Source organism: Castor canadensis, chromosome 8 (genome assembly GCF_047511655.1).
Source record: "Castor canadensis chromosome 8, mCasCan1.hap1v2, whole genome shotgun sequence".
NCBI lineage: Eukaryota > Metazoa > Chordata > Mammalia > Rodentia > Castoridae > Castor > Castor canadensis.
This window is the reverse complement of record NC_133393.1, coordinates 53,645,624-53,666,657: the sequence shown is the minus strand read 5'-3', so window position 1 is coordinate 53,666,657 and position 21,034 is coordinate 53,645,624. Positions and strand designations below refer to the sequence as shown.

At 37.3% G+C, this 21,034-nt stretch overlaps 2 pseudogenes; one reads left to right on the top strand and one right to left on the bottom strand.

Annotated features, from left to right (window-relative positions):
- Window positions 1-248: 248 nt before the first annotated feature.
- Window positions 249-20,979, bottom strand: LOC141425713 (ADP-ribosylation factor-like protein 5A pseudogene; annotated as a pseudogene).
- LOC109684916 (large ribosomal subunit protein eL43-like) lies at window positions 3,663-3,965 on the top strand (annotated as a pseudogene).
- Window positions 20,980-21,034: the final 55 nt, after the last annotated feature.

The window sequence follows — 21,034 nt, the reverse complement described above, 5'->3', positions numbered from 1 at the left end:
ATGCTGACTTACATTCTTTTCAGATGTATGCCAAGGAGGGGTATCAATGGATCGTATGTTTGGTCTATGTTTAGTTTTTTGAAGAGCCTCCATACTGATTTGCATAGTGGCTGCACTAATTTACATTCCCATCAACATTGGGAATAGAGGACAGAATCAATTTGGATGTAAGTTCTGATGTGAGTTTAAACCAGTCCCCTGAAAACACGCCTCCCTCTTTTGAGGGGAAGAGCCTCAAGCTTCCTGGATATAGGCTGAGGTCATTCACTTAGTGCTCGAGAGCAAGAAGCTGCTCCCAGCAGATGCCCTGAAAAGGGTGGAAGAAGCTCTTCTAGTCTTCCGAGGTCAGACTTCATTCCACGACAAGAGAACTCTATCGGGAAGGAGTTTGCACTGAGCCTCTGTTGCTCTTGGTTCTCTCTCACCCCTTTCACAAAAGCTACTGTGATCACAGGTAAGGCACTAAACTCTGTGGTAAAATCTAGACATAAAAATACTAATTTTGCTCACCACACAGGGAATCAAAAGTCTTGTATGTGAAGGTTCTTGGAAAAGCACCACGGGCTCAACTATAAAGTGACGTCATGGTCAGAAGCAGGGGGCGTGGTAAATATAGGTATACCTGTGCAGACATGTGGGGCAGGAGCTGCTTTCAGATGAAGATGTTAGTATGTGATGTTATCTGTATTTTGATGTGCATCCTGAATAAGTAGCTTGTTATATAATAGTAAATAAACATGCATCATCTATGCCTCACTAAATGCAACTATCTAATTAATACTAGGCGATATATTAGTTCAAAATAAAGTGACATCTGTTGGAAAAGTCGGCTTGTAGGATTTCCCTCTAAAAATCTAGGACACCGACCTGTTCCATGGTCAAGTGTGAACACACTCCTAAGAGTATTGTGTGATGCAATGCTTCCTCTTTGCATTAGCTGAGCTTCTCTATCTCTCTGTATCCCTGGACACTTCCTTCTAGTCATTGACAGATAGGATCTCATTCATCCCTCTCCATGGCTTCCATTAACATCTACCATCTGACTGGGGTTTCTTGTCCTCACAGCCATAGGGGGTCTCTGAGTGGTACACACAATTTTTTCAAAACCAAACAGAAAGTTATGGGTATTGGGGAAGATAACCTCATTCAACTCCTGTCAGCCTAGCTTTCTTTGGTTAAATTGCTTCCTTCCTAATTTTTTTGGGGGGGTAATACACTTACCAAAGGCAAGCAACCAGAAGGCCAAGGACAAACCTTTTCATTCCCTGGTACTTGAATGGCTCCTTGGCATAGAGTATGTATGAGGGTAATTCTCTTCATCTCTCAGAAAGGCTCTGCACCCCTTGGGAGCAGAACAAGAGTGATTCATCTCCAGGGCCTGACTGGGGAACTGTGAGACTGATCCATTGCTACTTTGATGGGTGGCCAGCAAAGCTTTGCTGTCACAGGCATAGTGCCACCTCAAGGCAGTGCAGATGGTGGTGAGATGAACAGTCACTGGAGCAAGATGGGGTTTGTGGCCTTGGGCACATTATTTGACTTCTGTGTACTTCAGTCTTCTCACATGAAAAATGGGAACGATAGTATAAACCCAAAAACGTGGTTGTTGAGAAAAAAAAATGCTAACATGTGAAAACTTGGAACAATGTCTGACAGACAGTAAGGGCTTGATGTCACCAAGGCACTGAGGGAGACCCTAGCTGACATGTCACAGAAGCTAGAAAGCACCAATGCAGAAACCCTCACCTGTGGTGCACCTCAAAACTGCCCAAGAGAGAGAGTGAAGGGAACCCAGAGGCCTGGGCCTCTTTCATGAGGCTCCAGTGTACTGTAACATCTGAGAACCATTTCCTTAGACCAAACTTCTGAATCATTCTCTTTCACTTTGAAAAGCAAAGCAAAAGCAAGTAACCAGACCCTTCCTTCCTTGAATCCCTTCCATCAGCCTGAGTCTATGGAGATGCTAATTCTGTGCGGAGGGCTGATGAGGGTGCAGCTGTGGTCCTGTTCAGCTGGCAGCACCATCATCTGTGTGTTAGGAATTATGGGAATGAAGCAAGCAGTTCTATTTTTCCACACAGTGCCACTTTTCAAAGGTTCTGATTAGGAGTCTATATTTTCAAAATCTATTTGTCATTCAAAATGTCATTGTGATAATATCTCACCCATCAGCTTACACATAATGAGATTTCATGTTGTGACTTGGTTCTGTCAAACACAGGACAATAGACCTTAAAAAAAATGTACATGATCATTTTCTCATTCTCAAAAGAATCCCTTATGATGAAGATGTCTGTTAAGCTCTGGGTAGTGACTGGCAGGCCTGAAGTGGTGTAGGGCATGCTCACTGGTGGAGTAGCTAAGCTTCCTGTTCTGTTAGGAGGTCTCAGAGGTGGTGGAGATGGGGGTACACCTCACTTGGCACCTGCACTTCCCACTCTACTACACTGCGGTCCAGGTCCTCAGCTGGCTATGACCAGGGACTGTTTCATCACAGGACAGCTTATTTCAAACAGCTGTGTGTCATTGTTTCCCTCCTCATTCCTGGCAGGGTTGATTCTTCTTTTCCCTTTCATCCACCTCACTAGGTTTTGCCCTCATTCACCTGTAAAATTTTCTCAGCAGCCTTGTGATCATCTCTTTCATTTGGTTTTTCTTTTGTGGTCATTCCGTTTTTAAATTTTTTTTTAACTTTTGAGTTTGATTCCTAGCTCATGTAAAATACTGCTTCCTCTTTAGTACAAGCAATGAAAGCTACACATGTTCAGGTGCACCCCACATTTTGATGAAGAAATTTTTACAACTGTTCAGTTCTCGATTTTTCTAATTTTGTGATAGTTTCTTTTTTAATTGGTGTGTTATTCAGAACTCTGTTGAAATTTTCACATGCATATCCAGGACTTAAAAAGTTAACTTCCAACACAATCATGTAACCACCACAGAAATAAGTAAGTCAAACATTGCCAGCACCTCAGGCATCCCACTCCACTGTGACTCCCTTCTGAAATATGACCTTTACAAGTTCCACCATATGGTATATGTTAATCACCTCTAATAATCATATTATTCAGATGTAATAATATGGTATGATTATGTTTTTATATTGAGATTTTACTCCATATTACATTTGTGACAATCATCCAGAAATATAGAAATATAGAAATATTTCATTCATTAAATTTCTCCATAATTTTATTGTACAAACGTATTATAATTTATTGGTTATTTTCTCAAGTTTTTTCTTTTGCTATTGTGTACTGTTCTGCTGTGAACATTTTTCTCATGTCTTTTGTTGCATATATATTTGCATTTCTGTTGGACAAATAACTATTAGTGGGAATTGCTTGGTTATAAGGCATGAGAGTGTTCTGCTTTAACAGATATTGCCAACATTTTCCCAAATTAGTTTGACCAGTTTTCCCTCGTGCCAGCAGAATTTGAGAGTTCTAGTTCACTCCACCTTCTTATAATATGCAGTATTATTGATTTTCATCGTTATAGTGGTATGACTAATATCTCGTTTTTAAGTTCTAGATTTATTTCTTCATTCAATGTTGTAAATACAGAAGAGTGTGCATAAACAGCTATTAAAATGCTAATACAATTTTTAAAAAAAAGTTAACTCTCCCTTCCTCTCTGGCTGGGGCCGAGGTTGCAGAGACATGGCCAAATGCACCAGGATCGTTGGTAAATATGGGACCCGCTAGGGTGCCTCCCTCAGGAAAACAGGGAAGAAAATCGAAATCAGCACAATGTCAAGTACACATGCTCCTTCTGTGGCAAAACCAAGATGAAGACACAGGCTGTGGGAACCTGGCACTATGGTTCCTGCATAAAAACAGTGGCTGGTGGAGCCTGGACCTACACCACCACTTCAGCAGGCACAGTCCAGTCTGCCATCAGAAGACCACAGGAATTAAAAGACCAGTAGAAGTGCTACCATTTCAGACATCTCTGGCCTACAATAAAATGGGTTACTTATATAACAACAAGATAAAATAAAAAGTTAACTTCTTGTTACCAACTCCTAGTACAATTTTACTGTGGTCAGAGTATTCAAGAATGATTCTTTGTTATTTCTTAAAGCTTGCTTTGTAGCTAGTGTGTAGTCAACTCTGCAATTAAAGCTGGTAGGGGTCTATACATATTTATGTTAGATTAAGCGCACAAATTGTGCTTTTAAAATTTTCTTTCTATTTGATAATTATTTTGCTAGACCAATCCAACAATCCTGAGAAGTGTGTTACAAATCTAGTATGATTATGGATTCTGAATTCCAGCAAGTTTAAAATTGCATATCTTAAGGTTGTATTATTAAATTTACCTCAGCTTAGAATAATTTTGTCTGCTTGGCAAATTATTGCTTTTATCATTAGACAGTGACCTTTATTCCTAAAATACATTTTTCTTTCAAATGTCTTTTGTGTCTTATCATCTCAGTACTTAGCTTTAATTTCATGAATATTTTCCTGGTATATGATTTGGGACAGACGGAGGCTGACATTCTTTTGCTTTCAATCTTTATTTATTTAGTTATTTATTTTTGGTGGTGGTGGTGGTGTTGGGGCTTAAACTCATGGCCTTGTATTATCAGGCAGGTGTCTATCATTTGAGCCACACCCCCAACCCTACTTTCAGTCTTTATGTGTCCTTGTATGTTCAGACCTAGAAATAAATATTCATGAAATTAAAGCTAAGTACTGAGATGACAGGACACAAAATTTGACATTTTATCCTCTTAGTGTATATTTTCTATTTATGCTTTTTTTGGTTTGTTTTTGCATTTCATTATCCTTTCCCCATATTAGTTACTGACCTTTTTAGCTTTTCTTTTAGTTCCTCAACATATACTGATCTGAAGGTTTTCAATGCTGTGTCTATCTTTTTAACAAATTAAAACATATTTTCTTTTAAAATAATTCCTGATAAAAAAGTTTCAAAAATAGTATAAAGAATTCCCATATTCCTCCTCTTCATCAACTTCTTCAAATATTATTTCATATAACCACAGTATGACGATCCAAACTAGGATTTTTATTAATTAATCTACAAATCTTATTCAAACTATTGATTGTCTCATCAATATCCTTCTTCTGATTCAAGACCCAACCCAGGGCCACACATTGCATTTAACTGTCATTATCCCCAATCCAGCTCTCCAAAACTATTTCTCAAGTCTTTTTCTTTTGTAACCTTGACAGTTCTCATCAAATACTTTGTAGAATGTCCCTCAATTGTGTTTGCTTAATGTTTCTTTTGTGATTAAACTCAAGTTAAGTATCACTTCTGTGGTGCTTTTGCCAAAAATATAAATTAATGTTGACATGTCTAGAAGTGTGGAATATCAGCAAATTGGAGCTGTTCCAGTTCCAATTGACTTCCCTTCCTGATAATTATTCTTGTTGCATCCTGTTCTATCCCAAGCCTCCTAATTGAATTCACCAGGTAGTCTGGGGCCAGGATGATCATCAGGCTCAAAAGGTCTCCTTGATGGCTGCTGGGGATCTCAGAATGTTGAGACGCATACTTCAATACTATGTTCCACCGTACGTAAAAGGGGTATTATTCATTCTCTAAGTCTAGGATTTTCATGATATGCATCCTCCTGAATGTTAAAGCCATATTGTAAACCATCATTTTAAGAATTAAAGTAATTTTTAGAAAACTAAATTAACAAGAGTTAAGGGGCAAGTCAAGGCTGCTCCTTTGTAGCCGGCTTATTTTGTGATAGAAAACAGTTTGGCTTTGCTGAGTTGTCTGACTGAATCTTCAAAATAACACAGAAAACTCAAACAGGAAAACTGACCAACAGAATAAAGATGATTTTCCAAGGGTCTTGGGAGCAAGTGAAGCAGAAATAAAGCTTGGGACCTGTGTCCTCTGGTTTACAGTCTACCTACCTGCACTTGTTCACCTTTGCTTGACACAGAACTTTGTTTTTGTAGTCATGTCTATGCCTATGGTACATAGTAGAACCTTGGTATGTGTGGGTATGTGGTTTTATGGAAAAACCGCAAATGCTTAGGATGCACAGAATTCAGTACTTTAACGCAGGACTGATAGCATTCTCTGCATCAACTGAGCTCCATAATATGCACTCACTTTTTTTTTTACTGCACTTGGTCAAAACTGTGTGTAACAAATCTGTGAATAAGGCAGGTCAACTGTATATCTTACTTCGACTGTTAAAACAAATTGATCAGTGTTGTAGATTATAGAAAATAGATACTTGGGGAAGTGATGTTTTCTGAGTCTTTATTTGTTCACCGTATTTATGAAGCAACTTCAGTGATTATGGCTCTTCCGCTTCCACAAGAACCAACTTGAACTGTGTGCACCACCCTAGCCCAACTGCCCAACTGAATTGAGAGGCCCTGGGACCTTGGCCAATGTGGTCATAGAGCTGATGGGAGAAAACAGCTCAGTGCCTTTCGATTCCATTTTCTTTTATTGCGTATGTTTTCTATTTCATTGACTTTTGTGCTTACCTTTGTTATTTCCTTCACTCTGCTTAATTAGGATGGGTTTAATTTGCTCTTGTTTATTGATTTCTTATGATGGAACTTCAGACCACTGATTGTGGATGTTTTCTTTTCTAACATAAGCATAAATTTCCCTCTAATAATCCATTAGCTTCATCCCTCCAATTTTGATATGTTTTATTTTGCTTTTCATTCAATTCAATATTTTCTAATTTCTCTGGTGTTTTGCTCTTTGATTTCTGATTTATCCTCTTTATTTATCGAACCCAGGGCCTCACAGATGCTAGGCAAGCATCCTATAGCACTGAGCTATACCTGTAGCTCCTGTAAGTTATTATTTAGAAGTGTGTTGTTTAGTTGCAAAATATTCGGATTTCTCTAGCTATTTTACTGTCATTAATTTCTAATTTCACTGTCTGTAGTCAGAGACCAAACTGTATGATTTCAAAATATTTAATTTTGTGAGATTTATTTTATGGCATAGTATGAAATTTACCAGATTTATCCTGATAAATGCATCGTGTGACTTTAAAAATGCACATTTCTCATCTGCTGAATATAGTGTTGTAAATATCAATCATTATTCAGATTTTCTATCTTTGCACATTTTTTTGTGCCTAAGTTGTTCTATCAGTTGCCAAGACAGGAGCATAAAACTCTTCTAAATATGAGTGATGGAACTGCCTGTTTCTTCCATGAATTTTGTTAATTTTTGCCTCATGTACACTATATGCTGTATGATTAGGCCAGACATGTTTATGACTGCTGTATCTTTGTGATTGACCACTTTATAAAAAGTCCTTACGTATGTTACACTATTTGCATTACAACTTACTTTATCTCATATTAATATAGCCATTCCAACTGTCTTTATGTTTACTGCTTGCATGGTGGTTTTCTTTTTTTTACCCATCCAGTTACTTTCAACCTATGTGTGCTTTAAAACATAAGTTCATCTCTCATCTACAGCATATAGTTGGGTCATGCTTTTTGATCTGTTCTAATAATCTCTGTCTTTTAATTGAACTGTTTAACATATAAGTGCTTAATGAAATTATTGCCATGGTTATGTTTCAGTATAAAATTCTATTACTTGTTTTCTATTCATTCTGTTTTCTATTTTTCCTTTAACACCTTTTAAGAATTATATGGATATTGTAAAGATTCAATTAGAATTTCCCCATTGGCATTTTAGTTACAACTCTCTGCATTATTGTTTTAGAGACTGTTCTGGGGATTTCAATATATGTCCTTAATTTTTAAGTCCATATGAAGTTAATATATTACTACTTCATGTGAAATGTAGAAATCTGGAAACCATACAGGTCCATTTCTCTTAAGTGACATTTCCATATGCTTTAAAACTAAATGACACTATAATATCTGATATAAAGTCATATATTATAAGTATTTGAAAAGACAAAAGTGCATATTTATCTATCCATTTACCCTCTCTGATGCTCTTTGAAGATCTGAGTTTCTATCATTTCATCTGAGTTTGAAGAACTTCCTTTAGCATTCTGCATGCCTAATGGCAACAAATTCTCTTAGTTTTCTTTTATCTGAAAACATCTCTATTTGCTGGAAGAATATTTTCACTTGATAAAGAATTCTGGGTTGACAGCTTTTTCTTTCTATCAGTTTAAAGATAATGATCTCATTCATTCTGATGTAAAGTCAGAAGTTAAATTGCAAGTTGTTCCCCTGAATGTATTATGGTGTTTTTTCTACAGTTAAGATTTTTTTTTTATTTTGGTAATTGCCTCGGGGTGGTATTCGTTGTGTTCATCCTTTTTGCGGTGCACTGAGCATCCTTGAATCTGTAAAATTGTGTCTTTCAATAAATTTGAGAAGATATCCACTACTTTAAGTTTTTTTCTGCCCTCATTCTGTCTGCTCTGTTACACACCACATGTTAGGTTATTTAAGTTCATTTAACAGGTCCCTATACAAGCTCAATCTTCCCCACACCTTTCTCTTTCCACACTAGATGACACCCACTGATCTATCTTCAAGTTCATTTATTCTTTCACCAGTCATTGTCATTGCACTATTTAAGCCCATCCAGTAAAATAGGTTTTCACTTCAGAAACTGTATTTTGCAATTCTAAACTTTCCATTGTCTTCTTGTTTCTACTTTTCTGCTGAAACTTCCTGTTAATTTATTTATTTATTTGTGAATAGTTACAATAGGTGCATTAAATTCCTTGTCTGATAATTCCAACTTCGGGAACATCTTGTGGTCTCAGTCGATTTTCTAATTCTCTTGAAAATGTGTTCCTTTTGTTGTTGTCATGTCAGGAAATTTTTGATTTTATCTTTGACATTGTGAATAATAAATTGTGGATAATTTAGGTCTTATTTGCTTTGGATTTATCAGGCAGTTATTGTGCTTGGATTTGAACAATTTCTTGCATCACAGTTTCATCTCAGTTACAATCCTTATCTTCAGGAGAAATGGTCTGCTTCATGCAGGTACTGTTCATAAGTCACCAACAACACTTAGATGAAATTTGAGTTTTTTCTTTTCCAAAATTCTCCCCCTTGCTCCAGTAGCTGCAATTTGCTGGATATAATCTTTTGGTTGCTGAGAGCAGAAAGATGACAATTTTCACTGGTACCCCTGCCACACTTAGCACTGTGCCAACTATACTTAGTGCTAGACTAAAACCCATAAAAAAACAGGAAATCCCTCTATACACCTGGATTAGTGTTAGTGTGGGCTACGCCCATTCTGTTCACTGCCTAGGTTTCAGATAGTTGTTTCATGCATTATAGGAAGACTTCATGGTCAATTTCTGCAGAGTGTCAGTGTGATGGGATTTTGCCCAGCAAAGAGAAGAATTAGAACTCAGTTCCTTTTGAATTATTAAGCTTTACTCTGGCAGTACTCATTCTTTAAAACACTTATGTAGGGTTGGAGATATAACTGAGTTGTAGAATTCTTGTCTAGAATGCATGAGGCCCTGCATTTGATCCCCAGCAGGCAAATATAAACAAACAAATGAATAAAACCCATGCTCCTAGTATGTATAATTAACAGAAATAACTTTTTCCTATGTGAAACTACCTCTATTACAGAGATATCTTTTCGGATAGTTCAATTTATCAACAATAATATGGAAGGGAATAAATATTTCATCTGCTAGGACATATACCCGTTGTCATGGTAGCATCTTCCATGCTTATGCTGAGGAACAGGCGACCACAGACATGAATTCTCATAAAGTAATCTAACTAACTAACATCCCTCAGTCCACATCTGTTCAGGTCCAGCAGGACATGCAGACAAACAGTTCCTACTTACACATCCTTCTGCCTCCTGCCAATGTCTAGTGGCCACTGACTCTCCAGTCAACTTTTTCCAGTCAATGAAGTTTTTTTTTTTTTGAGTTTTAAAGGGAATTTTTAATATTCAAGTAATATCTTACAGTGATTTGAAAAAGTATGAGAATATATGAACAAAGCTTAGTAAGTTAGGATTTACTTTTGTAAAAACATGTTGACAAATATCATATCTGCATTTGGAAAATTATAACACAGATAAAAAAAACACAAAACATCCAATATAACACTGATCTCTCATGCCTGACTCGGATATAGATGCTGAGTATTTTATATCTTATACAAAGAATTTTCAAAGTTCCATCAATGCTTAGTATGTACTATTATTATTCTTTATCAAGATCTTCATGAAATTTAAAAGGTTGGTATTAAAAGTAGTTATTTCTTTTCTTGAGTATTCTAAAATATGTCAATTTGGATTAGCCTTCAACTTTTCAAGGCATGAAAGATATATAAATAGAGTACCCCAGAATATGCTTTAACACAGTTAGGATCATTTCATTTCTAGTTATGCCAGGAACAACTTCAACTTTTAGGTATTTAAATTAAAATACCCTAAGCAAACATAAAAGGTGTTTTTGGGTCAACTTATTTCTCAGTACAAGTAGTATATGTCAATTGATTTTCAACCAAATTCTTATAAGCATTCAAAAAACACTTGCACTGTGTAATTGTTTAACAATGCACCTGTGTACCTGTGTAGTGAAAGATATAAGAATTCTTAAGGAAACAAAAAAAATCTCAAACTATTCAACTCCTAAAATAAGAAATTTGCAAATTAAGAAATTATCAATGTTGCATGGAAAATACTCTCAAATTCACTTTAAATACTTGACATATAATTTAAAAAAACTGTAGTCAAACTATTTATTAGTATTTGTAGAATGCTACCTTTCTGGGCATATTTGTTATACACAACAGTTTTCAATTAAGATGAAATCACTTCATAGTTTTAATCACATAAGACCAGCAAAAGGAATAATCTGATACTTGCTCAATGTCAATTCTGTCCATTAGTAGTGTAATAGCCAAGAATCTGACTGACAATCCACTTACTTGGGTTACCCATTTCCATGTGTCTCTTTCAAGAGCAGCTCAGTGATTTTAGGGGGTAGAGACCTGGTTAGTACAATACAGAGAACAAAAGGGGAAGGTAAAAAATTACATTTAACACTATTGCCAGTACTTATCTCATTAGGATAATAACTAAGAATAGTATTAATTTTTGTGTTATTTGCTTTTTCTTTAGAACACAAATCAAAGCCATTAACCTGAATGTGAAGTATATACACAATACATACACAACCCTAAGCAAAATACTTTTTATAAGTGATATTACATTTAACAAATTGGAAATAGTATCTGTGCTGATTTGTATTTTGATTTAATGGAACAAGAAGAGAACAACATTCAACCAGGGAGGGTTACACTGATAATAAAGCTCTTAAATTCAAAATGTCTTCCTCTCCCTTTGTACTTACCACAGGCTATACAACATCCTGAGAGGGTTCATTATGAGGAAAACGTCAATCACAGCTTTAATAAGGTACTTTGGAAGGAGCTAATGGAAAGCAAATTGTAAGGTCACACTTCATCTTTGTTTTCAAATAAGTGGTCTTAATTTTTCTTCTTATAGAAAAAGTTTAAATCGGTTTATTATAAACGTATCTAAACCATTAATTTTTGCAGCTTTCAGGTAAAGTCCAGCACTTCGTTTACACAAAGTCTATGACAAGAGTTCAGTAGCGATCATCTAATCTTCAGTCGTGACATCATCCACTCAAGTCCTTGGCATAACCCCTCTCCAGTAAGAGCACAGCATGCCTGGATATGCCCCTGGTGATCTTTAATAGAAGTTAGCTTCAAAAACTGGGGGATTTCTGCTACAGTCATGCGTTTTTTAACACCTTATTAGGAAAAATAAGCCATCCAGCTTTCCTTAGGTCCTCGTGTGCTATTTTATAGAGTTCTTTTCTAGTTACAGAAATTCTGTGTCTGTACTGTCCACAACTATTACAAACTCTTTTAATATAGTAATATAGTAAGTGTTCCAGGAAGAACGAAGAGATTCTTGGCCACCGATATTCCACATTAGAAAATGTGTATAATTAATCACTATCTCTTCTACATCACTTCCTACTGTAGCAGATGTATGTATAACTTCATTCACGGAAAATTGGTGAAGGATGGTCGTTTTCCCTTCATTATCCAACCCAACGGTGATAACTTTGTGCATCTGGTGATTGAACAGTCTCCATATCCTGGTGAAGAGAATTCCCATTCTTGGGCAGCGGACCACCTCCAGCCCCCAGGCAGCCTGGCCTCCCCTGGCTCAGGCAGTGGGAGAGAGCGATGCGCTGGGGCCTCCGCCTCTGCTGCTGCCGCTCCCTCCTGCGCAGGACACGGCAGCGTCCAGGGAACCCGCGGGAGGCCAAAGCGTCCAGGTGCGCGAGGCCCGACCACCGTCCTGCTCCAGCTCCTCTCTGGTGGCTGCGGTCTCAATGAAGTATTTTATATTAAGCTTGCTGCTCTGTTTGACTATACTTTAGTGCAAGTGAGCTGGGCTACTCAGTCATTAGCTTTTTCAAGAATTTTCATATGGGAAATTTCAAACATCCAAAAGTGGAGAGAAAAGAACAGTATGATAAAGTACCTGTAACTTGGACTCAACGGTGATCAACTCAGGTCCACTCATCTGGTCTATATCATACTCAGTTTAATCTATGTCCTACTCTGTCCTCTCATCAGCTCCTCCTGAACTTTTTGAAGCAAATACCAGAAATCTTATCATGTCTTTATAACAAGTTGAAAGATTATGGCATATAAATGTACAGTTGGCCCTCAGGATCTCTGGGGAGATCAGTTCCAGGACCCCTTGAGAATACCAACATTGACAGAAGCTCCTCAACTTTCTTACATAAGATTGTGAAGAATTTGCATAGCACCTATATACACCATCCCATAAATTCTAATCATCTCTGGATTCCTTGTAATACCTAACACCATGTTAGCACTATATAACATGTTCAGGAATGATGACAAGAAAAAGTTTTGTACATGTTAAGTTCAGGTGCAGTCATTGTAGGCTTAACTATGTAGGACACCAGCAATAGCTGAGGTGAATGATGCACAAACAAGTGTTGGAGAGACAGAGAAGCTATAAAATGGTGAGAGGCTGCAGCAGGGTATCCCTATACCTTTCTTAGCTTGTGTGGAGTCACTGTGGTTCTTGGTGCATGGTAAACCTGAGTTTCGCTTTTTGGAACTTTCTGGAGTTTTCTTTTTGAATATTCTCAGTTTGTGGGTGGTTGAATCTACAGATGTGGAATTCAGAATACTATATTCTTTTCCCAGTACTTTATTTTTTCAAGACATTTTAGGTTTACAGCAAAACTGGGTGGGAAGTACAGAGTTCCCATATACACTTTGCCTCACAAATGCATGCCCCCCACCCAAAATAAACATTCCCCCACCATGTTTTACAACTGATGAATCTCCACTGGTGCCTCCTTATCATCCACACTCAAGGTCCACAAGGCCCCCTCTGGGAATTGTACTTTCTATGGGTTTTGACAAGTGTACCATGACAAGTATCCACCATTGTGATACTATACACAACAGTTTCACGGTGTTAAAAAGTCTTGTGCTGTGCCTATTCATCTCTTTCTCCCTTGCTTTTCTTACTGTCTCCATAATTTTTCCTTTAAGAATGCCATAGTGTTGGAATCATATAGTATATAGCCTTTCCATATTGGCTTGTCATTTAGCAATATGAATTAAATTTTCCTTTATGTCTTTTCCAAGCTTGATATGTGCTTCTTTTCAGTGTTGAATAATAATACTCCCTTGTCTGGATGTACCACACTTCATTAGTTGAAGGACATCCTGTTTGTTTGCAAGTTTTGGTGATTGTAAGTAATTTTTATCTAAAAACTCATCTCCTAAACAAAAGGTCATTTACATTTTCCTGTTATTTTCCACGTGTTTTACATTTTCGCTTGTGTGTATGTGTGTTTCATTTAGATCTATGATCCATTTTGAGTTAACTCTTGTGAAAGGCGAAAGGTCTGTGTTTAGATTTACTTTTTTGCATGTAGACATCCAGTTGTTCCAGCACCATTTGTTTAAAAGATTACCTTTCCCCCACTGTCAAAGATCATCTGACAGTGTTTCTGTGTGCCTACTTCTGGGTTTTCTATTGAGTTCCACTTAATGATTAATTAGTTAATCAATGGTACTGCTATACTGCCTTGGTTACTGCAGCTGTATACTGACATCCTACATGATATGTTATCATGTCACTTACAAAGGGTTAAAATATGACTTAAAAATAAATCACATACCATTATAATACCCCAAATATTATAATGCCCAAAATATTAACAATAATTCATTACTATCAACAATATTGCTTAAATAGTGTTTGATGTTTTCTAATTATTAAAAAAGAATTTCTTGGTTTGATTCAGGATTCAAATTGCATTGTATACATCGTTGGTTGATAGATACTGGATGTTTTCTAGCCTTGTTCTTTTTCATTCTCTTCATAATTCTCCCTTAAATTTCTTTCTTATAGAAATGTGGAATGTCTGCTTTACAGTTTCCTGCAATATTGACAACTAGTATGTTGTTTCTATTTCCTACAAATTGTTAAGTAGGTCTAAAAACTGAAGTTTGACTTTGGTGAAGAATACTTCACTGGTATATTCTAGGCCTTATTTCTAATTATGTCATAAAAGATTATTTCCTGTGAGAGAAACCCAATTTGGTACCTTTGGCAATCGGGGATAGAGAGTGAGTTCATAAGAATTCATGGCCCATGTCCGTCCTCTATTAATACTTCTTCATTTTTTTGTTTTGTTTTGGTGGTACTGGGGGCTGAACTCAGGACCTCCTGCTTGCTAGGCAGATCCTAGTCACATCCTAGAGTCACATCCCCAGCTCTTTTTTTGTCTTAGTTATTTTTTGGGAGGGGTTTGCCCATTTTTGCCCAAGTTGGACTGGACCACAATCATCCTATTTATACTTTCTGTATAGATTAGATCACAGGTTCATACAACCATGTACAGTTATTGGTTGAAATGGGGTTTTACTAACTTTTTGCCCAGGCTGGCCTCAAACCATGATCCTCCCAATTTCTGCCTCCAGAGTAGCTGGGAATACAGGCATGTACCACTATGCTTGGCCAAAAAACTTCTCCCAATTTTTAAATACTAAAGTAAATAATCATCATATCTTAGGACAAAGTTGAAGAAGATCATGTACATATTAACACTTCAGTGTTAGGCTTGAATAAAAAATTTAACCTGAACTTTCAGTTATGATAGCAGATTAAAAACTATACATTAACCTTAGTTCTACCAACTCTATAAAAAAGACAGTACAGGGTGTGTATGTGTGTGTGTGTGCATGTGTGTACACACTGTGTGTACATATATATATGTATGTGTATATATATGGATATATAAATATGCAAAGTATATATACTGAATATACATCTATGCATACAGATATACTGCATGTAACTTTTATACACACAGTTAATACAGTTAGGTATATATAATAGGTATTAACCCACAAAGAAAAGGAGATTAGGAGACGAAATAAGATCTAGAAGTGTCTGAAAGCTATCAACTTGCTGAATGAGTAGAAATGGATTCAACAGATCTAGACAAGTTAGATCCTAAACTGAAATTAAAAAACTTCTGTACAACAAAAGAAATGGTCACCAAATTGAAAATGTTGCCCACAGAATGGGAGAAAATCTTTGCCAGTCATATATCTGACAAGGGATTAATATCCAGAATATACAGGGAGCTCAAAAAACTAAATTCCCCCCAAATCAATGACCTAATGAAGAAATGGGCAAATGAACTGAACAGAACCTTTTCAAAGAAGAAGTGCAAATGCCAAAAACCACATGAAGAAAAGCTCAACATCCCTGGCCATAAAGGAAATGCAAATCAAAACCACATTAAGATTCCACCTCACTCCTATTAGAATGGCTATCATCAAGAACACAAACAACAAATGTTGGTGAGGATGTGGGGGAAAAGGAACCCTCATACAATGCTGATGGGAATGTAAATTAGTATAACCACTATGGAAAACAGTACAGAGGCTCCTAAAAAACTAAAAATAGAACTGCCATGTGATTTAGCAATTCCACTCCTAGGGATGTACCTGAAGGAATGTGCGTCAGCTTACAACAAAGTCACCTGCACATGCATGTTTACCACAGCGTTATTCACAATGGCTAAGCTATGGAAATAGTCAAGATGCCCCACTACTGATGAGTGGATTATGAAAATGTGTATTTATATACAATAGAAGTTTATTCAGCCATAAAGAAGAATGAAATTTTGTTATTTGCAGGTAAATCAATGGAACTGGAGAACATCAACTTAAGTGAAGTTAGCCAGGTTCAGAAAGTCAACGACTGCATATTTTCTCTCATATGTGGAATGTAGATCAAATACAAGCAATATTATGAAAAACAGGTCACATTAAGGGGAGATCACATACAAGAGAAGGAGGGTAAAAGAAGGAAGTTAAGAAGATGAATATGGTTGATGTAATCGCTGTACAAGAATTAATATAGGATTTTTAAACCTACTGAAATCACCGTAAGAAGGGGACTAAGGTAGAAGGAGAAAATTAGAGCAGATGAACCACTTTGGGTAATAATACATATATACATGGAAATGTCACAAGGAAACTCCTTGCACAGCTATCTTAAACAAACAAAAACATCTTTTTTTTTTTTTTTTTAACAAACTGGGAGAACAGGAGGGCAGAACAGGTCCTGTCTGGGGGGTTAGTACCAGAAGGAAGGGAAAGGATGTGGGAAAAGAGTATATGAGGGTGACTATGGCATAAATACTATGCACACATGTATGTAAATGGAAAATGATACCTACTGAAACTATTCCAGGAATGGGGAAAAGGGAGAATAAAGGAAAATGATGGAGGGGGTGAATTCAACTATGATATATTTGATACATTGTAAGAACTTTTGTAAATGACATAATGTACCCCCAGCACAAAAATTAAAAAAAAAAAAAAAGGATGCAAAATTTGAAGTTCCCATTGTGAAATCCTGAAAAGCTCAATTTGTTGTATGGGAACCTCTAGAGGTGACAGTATAAAGTTGGGGTTAAAAATCAAATATCAAACTGAAGGTGTTCAAGAAACAGCCAGGAGTCCCAGGACTCCTCTTCCCTACATAGTTGGGCAGTTGCCCTTGACCTTCCTGCCCTCTAGAAGCTAAAGCTTTATTCTTGAAGAAGGTGAATGTCTTCAAATATTCTGATATAGCTGAGAGCTAGTGTATTGCCTGCCCAAACTGACCTCCAAGCCTTCTTTCTCTCTTGCTCCAGAGTGCTGACAGCTGCTACGCCTTCTTGGCAAGAGATTGGAAGAACCTTCCTTGGGTATCTGACCAGCCCCAGATAAATGAACTAAAAATATAATGGGGATTCCCTACTGAAAAGGCCCATCCCTCCCTGGCTGAAGCATCTCCCTGGCTGAAGTGAGCCCCGCCCATTGCAGGAGCTCATAAGCAGTCAGCTTGGAGTCTCTACTGTTAAATATGATACATATCCAAAGCTCACCATAAATATGAAGAGAACCTATGATGTCCATTCCAAGGCACAGAAAGAAGAATAAAGCAATCTGGATACTATGCAAAAAGAAAAACAAAACTCCAACAGAGTGTTATTACTATTCCCAGAGAACTAAGAAATGAATAGAACTCTAAAAGAGGAATATTAAGAGAATTAAAACTTTCCTAAGTTAAAAAAAAACTAGCAAAAATTCTTTCAATTGAAAGACTGAATGGTAACTGTGAGGAAATTTCTCAAAAAGTAGAATAAAGACAAAGAGAAAACAAAAAGGAAAAAGTTTTTTTAAATCAAAGGACCAGGACAGGAAGTCCAAATATTAAGAATAAAGGGGAAAGAGGACCAAAGGGGATTCAAAGAAATAAGTCAGGAAAATCTCCCAGAATATAAAGACATTTGACTTACCACTAGGAACAAAAGGGCATCACATTCAGAGCAATATTGTGAACTTTCAGAAGCTAGGAAAAGGAGATTCTACAAGCAGAGAGAGACAGAAGCAGAGATACTGGAGGACAAGCCTTCTGAATACTCAGGGAAAATGATTTCCAACCCAGAATTCTATATCCAGCCAAGCTATCAATAAAGATTTCCTTCAGATATTCAAGGCCTTAAAGATTTTAACTTCTCTTGTACTCTTCTTGAAGCAAGTTACCAGAGGCTAGGCTCTACCAAGTGAGGGAGCAAACCAAGAAAGAGGAAGACATGAGATACAGAAGTTGCTGATCCAAAACAGAAAAGAAGCAAGGTAAATTCCAGGTTCAGGATGATGACAGGAGGTCCCAGTGTGAGGCTGCCCAGCAGGCATTCAGTGTGAACTTGTACAGGCTCACAACCTATGGTGAAGTTGTTCAGGAAGATGCATTTGATAACATGTCTATGTGTGAGAATATGTTGCCAGGTCATTTGCACATTCTGGATGGAGGGAACTTGGGGATAAATGAAAACAACATAGAAAATACGAAACAAAACAACAACAACAAAAAAAACAGTGAGGAAAGCATCATAGTCTGTCACCATCTTAGCACTGAATTATCCTATAATCTGGACAATGAATATTGATTTAAACCCAAAAAAGACACGAGAAAAGGCTAAGGGAAGCATATACTAGGGGCAACAAGAGAAAAAGAAAAATAATTCTTCTGTTCTTCTACTGTAGGAAAACCATCATGCCCCAAACCAAAGAATTAAACAGTAGCAATCAATAAAAGACCCAGTCCCCAAAAGGTGGTGGCTCAGTGGCTACTGGTTTCAGCACATGGAACTCCTTTACCCAGTCCACAGGGCAGGGAAACATAGTGGCACAGAAAACAACTCCAAGGCAATTGGACATTTATACCTAGTAAGTGAGGGAGGCCTGGTTCCAGGAGCCCAATAGCTAGATTGAGAATCACTAGAGGGCTGGGTATGAACATTTATATTTGTACCATTCTAACAGAAAAGAATCAGGAACAGCAGGAAGTAATCAGACACCCACAGAAGAGAACCTAAGAAGTGAAGCCGAGGAAAGACACCTAAGCAGGAGTTTCACTTCTGTCCTGGAGGCCAGGATACTCTGATACTCAAGGAAAAGTAACTCTCCTAAGAGCTCCTACCATGAGTTAAAGGAATGAGTCCACAGCAGTATGTGTCTCTGGTTCCTTCTTCATTACTCTCAACCTAGTCATTTATAATTTTCTAAATGCCAAGTTTAGCCTTCACCCTTTGACATCTATACCCTTTGACTTTGCTCATAGTCTTCTCCTTCTCACTGTATTCTCATCCTTGTGATACCATGACTCCATTTGTCCCTGGTTTTCCTCCTAGCTCCACAATGAGACAGATCTAGGGACCTTTTTGGCAGTTAGGGCTCAGGTAGCAGTCTTGGTTCTCAAGGATTCATGTCTGGTTAGTGGGTTTGTAGGCAGATGGGACAGAAATATTGTTTTGAAAATGTGAAGAGGTAATAAGAACAATCTGAACAATAGCAACAATAAAGCCAGCCATGGCTAAAAGGATACAGACAGTACTGGCTCAAGTACTTGCCTTGACTAGGGTTTCATGAGCAGAAGGAAGGTAGCTTCAACTTCCTTCTGGTTTTATTGGCCAAACTGAGAACAGATAACCCAAAGACTCAGATCCTGTTCATAGAGTATTTAGCATTATGTACGTACAACCCCACCAGGTATAAAAAGATTTCCCTTTAAAACTTAAAAAAAAAAGAATGATGAACAGAAACAAGACAAGATCTGCACACAGAATACATGATACCCTCATGTATAACAATATGCAACCAGCAGTTAGAGTGAAAATCAGTGCAGCCGCTTCTCTATCTAAGGACCAATATCAAATATTCAATATCTCCTTCTGATTTTCAGGCCAGATGACAAATCCATACAAAAATCTTTACAAAAGTACAACACTTACTGACAAAAATGTATGTAAGTCTCAGTCTATAATTGTGTATAATTATTTTAAGTATATAAATATATTTGACATCTAGTTATGTTAATAAAATTATGCTGATTGTTTTAGAAACCTAATCTTGAATTTAAAAGCTAGTTGAAATTTATAACTTTTTGGAAAACACATTACAGTACTTTTATACACCTAACAGCAGAATATCTCACAACACGTGTTCAAAACAGAAACAAATACCAATAACTTGTACTAAAACTAGAATTAAAATGTAACCTTTTCTATCCATTCTCTAAGAGCTGCATGCAAGGCTGACAGACAGAGGGGGATGAGTCAGTGAGCAGGGCCTACAGCAATGATGCTTGTTTTGCAAAGCCCAAATCATTTCTAGAACATGCCACTTTCATAGTACACTGATATAGAAAGTCTTAGTAAAACCAAATTATTTCTAGTAGTCCTTTAGCCAAAGTAGCTAACTCACATGAGGTGATGCTGACCCACATAGACATAGATGTGCTAAAAGTAAAATGCTATCTGAAAATGAGAGTACCTAGGAGCATCTCTATTCTCTTCCTCAGCTGCCTCTGTGAAACTTGCTCCAAAGCCTGGTCTATCTCTAACTTTCTTCTGACTGAGGTCATGCCTCTCCATCTCCTATTTACCACTAAATTCGTCTTCTGTAACTCAAGTGGCTCTTGAAATCCCCTTCTTCCAAGAAGTCCCCATGACTTGTTGGAAGAGTCGTCCTTGAACTCCCTCATTTGGTTTGGGGTTTTTATGTCACTACCCTCCATTCTCTGAGCCATAACAGCACTCACGTATTCCTACATTGCTAGAGTTCATTAGCCTCTGGCAATGACATGCTTTCCCTCAGTTGTGTCCCCAGCAGAAGGATGGCTGGGAGGAAAAAGTGGGCAGTGATGAGGAGCCAGGAAAGCTCAGGAAAGCACAAATGTGGGTCCTGTCACTTACCAGTCTTGCAGCTTTAGAGAAGTCACCCACTTCTTTCTAGGCCCAGATTGCCTCCTCTGCTAATGGACACAGGAGGAGGCCAAGCCTATGAAGATGTGAGGCTCAAATGAGGTAATTTAGTGCACATGGCAAGCCCCCAACAAACAGAATTAGCAGACACCTGTTAAATGCTTTCAAACAATGACATAGATTTATTTTGAGTGTTAAACTAGACTTATA